We start from the raw sequence: 3,909 nt of genomic DNA on the forward strand, positions 1-3,909 counted from the left end.
GAAACCAAAGTGACCTTCCAAGAGGCCATGAAACTCAACGAGAACTAACGCAGAAGATAAACATAAAAAATAGACCAAGTATGCCTTTAAGGGCAAAATAGTTTTTTCACACAAAATGAAAGTCTAGGGAGATGTATGTCATCCCTAAGACATGAAAGTAGCTTGATGAGCGCTGAAAAGTGCACATTTAAACCCCTTAAGCAAGGGTATTTTAGTCCATTCATCTGTCTTTATTTACCCGTTTTAGTACTTATTTGTGTTTTTGTCTATTTCAGGTCAATAAAGTTAAAACGAGCTAAAAATGGCTTCTTAAGGCCTTTTTGGAGTTAGATTAAGTCTTTGTGAGAATTTGGAGCAATAGGAGGCTGATTTGGAGCAAAAGGAGGCTGATGCTGAAAAACTGCCAAGTGAGATAGATCTAAGAAAAGTCTGATAGATATGAGAAAAGTCTGATCGATTGAACAAACTCTTTTTGATCGAAGAAAAGTCTGATCGATCGAAAATGTGCTGGCAGAAAGCTGTCTAATTCCCGAGCGCGCTGATTTCCACCTACCACATAGTACGGGATTAGATATTTTTGGGGCTATATTTCTGACTTAGTGGCTAAGAAAAAGACCTTCTATATAAAGGGAATTGAACCATTTTGTAAAAGAGCTTTTTATCATTTTATTTTTACATTATAATTTTATTTTCTCTCTAAAAAAGTTAGAGACTAGGGTTAGAAGAAAAGAGAAGAGTGGAGGCTCCAAGAACACATCTCTAAATCTACACACACTCTCTCTCTAGAATTCATCAAAAAAGAAGAGGAAGAAGATGGAGCCATGTTTGGGGGTTGCCCTTGAGGGTTCCAAGATCACATCTACCTCTTCCATGATTGGCTAGACTTCTCCTTAGGGCTTGGATTAGCCCCAAGTTTGTAATCTAAACCTCTATCTTTTTTTATACTTTTTGGGAAATAATATCTTGTGATTAATGTTCTAGCCTTATGAATTTAATGAATCTTGGTATATTTCTATGATTTCTATGGTTTAATTCTTCTTATTAATTCTTTAGTTTGTTTACATGTCTATGTGTGATTAAATTGGAAATTATGTCTCACATAATTCATATGGTTTAATTCTTCCTATTGATTCTCTTTGTGATTACATGTTGTCTTATGTGTGATTATTTGGGAATTAATCTCTACACTAGTTTTTCTATGTTAATTGCATGTCTATGTGTGGTTGATTGAGAATCTAGTGATGGCTAGACATGGGTTTTATTAGATGGGTTTGTCAATTAATTTGATGGATTATTCTTATGCTTGATGGGTTGTTCTACAATTTAATTCATGTTTGCAGGTAGGTAGACAATCTATACTTAAGTTGATATTCCATGGCTTATTGTTGCAAATTCCATGATTCTCTAGATTGATGTGTGCTACAATTGTGACTAGTTTGATGGGTCATGTTTAGAATTAATGGGTTGTTCTATACTTAGTTTATTTGTTGGTTAGGTAGACATTACATTATTGAATTTGATGGTCCATGCTTAATATTGCAATTGGTAGTAGCATTTTGTTCATAAGAATGTTTTCCCCAAATTCGTTGAAAGTGTGTGGTTTGGTGAATAAACTTGGTGGCAATTCCAATAGACCCCAAGACCTCACTTCCCATCTCTTAAATCCCTATCTCAACTTAGTTTTATTTTACTTGCATTTTAATTAATTGTTTTCTCGAGTACTTAACCAATCTTTCCTTGCAATCAATTGATAAATTAGAGTCAAAGTTAAATTCCAACACGTATAATCCCTTGGGACGATCCCTACCCACTCTTACTACGTTAGTAGTAGTGGTGGTAGTGCTTTTTATAAATTTAAACCTGACTAAAAAGACTTTTCTTGAACCGCACATTCACTACATTATTTTGGCGTATATAAATGGCCTCATCAAATTTTGGCACCGTTGCCGGGGACTTGCCAATAAACAATTAGGAATTAGTACACTTTTAATCGTGTCTTTACTTTATTTTTATTTTTGGTTACTTATTATGTTTGTTCTTATTTGGCTAGGTGAATTGAGTAAAAGGAAGTTGAGCAAAGGAGAATTAAGAGCAAGGAAGCCAAGAGGAGATAAGCTAAGCATAAAAAGGGCTAAACTAAAAATCTAAAAAAATTGCAAAGCAAAGCAAGGCTAGAAAGTTGAAAGTTAAATTGAAGTTACTTAAGGACCCTTTGTAAGATCTTTCTAACTCAAGCTCTAGTTAAATCATCGGCCCGCGTGGAGGCTTGTTTTTCATTTCTTAGATAAATCGTGAGCCTGCGTGGAGGCAATTTACTTTTCCTTGCATGTTGTTCAAGCATGGGAGCACGAGATCATTGTATGTGGAGATTAGATGATTGATTTGTTGTGGGGGTGAAGTGTTTGTTACTTGCTTATTTGCTTGTTATTTGTCTTTGCTAGTGCATGCATGGTCGTAGGTCGTTAAATCCTACTCTTGTCCCTCTTAATTTTCATCTTGAATCGGTTATTCGTAATCCTAGGGGAAGAGGTAGTTCTCATCACTCTATTTCATCAATAGAGGAGCAAAATAATGACCATGTGGAGGACCTTGGTCACATAGACCAATAAGGCATCTTCCACCCCAATGTGCATCATGAAAATATCCAAGTACCATTAGGCATGCCTTGACCATTTATTCCACTACAACAACAAGGCCAAGTTTCATTGGGAATGCCTCGACTAATATTTGCTCCACAACCTCTCATGGTTCAAGCTAATCAAGGTGTTCGTTTAGCACAACCAATTGGGAATCCTCCCATTGCATTAAGAGACCATTATGTGCCTAATGAATATAATGCACCCACTTACATTCAATTGCCTCCATTTAGAGCACATCACTATGAAATCAAACCATAAACCATTCAAATGCTTCCTAACTATCATGGACTTCCTAGTGAAGAACCTTATAAGTATTTGAATGAGTTTCTTGAAGTATGTTCCACCGTGAAATACATGGACATGCCGGAAGAAGTTTTAGGACTTAAACTTTTTTCCTTTCACCCTTAAAGACAAGGCAAAATATTGGTTCAACAATCTTAGGCCTTTTTCGATAACTTCTTGGGCGGAAATGCAACAAGAGGTCTTGAAAAAGTACTATCCAGTTTCTAAGACCAATGCCATGAGAACTTCAATTAGAGAATTTTCTCAAGGGGATAGAGAAATGTTTCATGAGGCATGGGAAAGATTCAATGACTTGCTTAGGAAGTGCCCACATCATGACATACCTAAGTGGCAATTAGTTCAATATTTCTTTGAAAGTTTACCAGATAATCACAAGGGTATGATTGATGCATCTATGGGTGGTTCTTATCTTAATAAGCATGAAAATGATGTATGGCAATTGTATGAAAGTATGAGTGAGAATTCAATACATAGGTCCTTATCTTCTAAAAATGGTAGAAACCTAGGTGGAAGGAAGAATGTCGGCTTATATCAAGTTGACAACTCCAATGACATAGCCGAGATGAAATCCTTATCTCAAAGGTTTGATCAATTTTTGATCAACCAAAATTTGGCGAATCAAGTATATTCCTCCCCTACTCATATTCATCATCGTGCATCTAATGAATCTTGCATGGCTTGTTCAAGTGTCTTGCATTCTACTTCCAATTGTCCCTATGGACATGTGCAAAGTGAGCCCCATGAGCAAGTCAATGCTATATTTGTTAATCAAAGGAATAATCCCTATAGCACTCATTACAATTCAAGTTGGAGGAACCATCCAAACTTTTCTTGGAAAAACCAAGGGGAAGGCTCAAACCCTCCCCAAGGTGGTTTTCAAGGAAAGTATGTTTCGCTTCCAATGCAAAGCCAAGGTTCCCAAGGTTTTAGATAATCATCATTTCAATCATATAGAAACCAATTCTCT

At 36.1% G+C, this 3,909-nt stretch overlaps 1 pseudogene; it reads right to left on the reverse strand.

The window, feature by feature from the left end:
- Positions 1-3,164: 3,164 nt before the first annotated feature.
- LOC132283237 (small nucleolar RNA R71) lies at positions 3,165-3,263 on the reverse strand (annotated as a pseudogene).
- Between the last annotated feature and the right edge of the window lie 646 nt (positions 3,264-3,909).

Source organism: Cornus florida, unplaced genomic scaffold (assembly GCF_030987335.1).
Source record: "Cornus florida cultivar Cherokee Brave unplaced genomic scaffold, ASM3098733v1 CherokeeBrave_3.0.0_Hap2_Chr01, whole genome shotgun sequence".
Lineage (NCBI taxonomy): Eukaryota > Viridiplantae > Streptophyta > Magnoliopsida > Cornales > Cornaceae > Cornus > Cornus florida.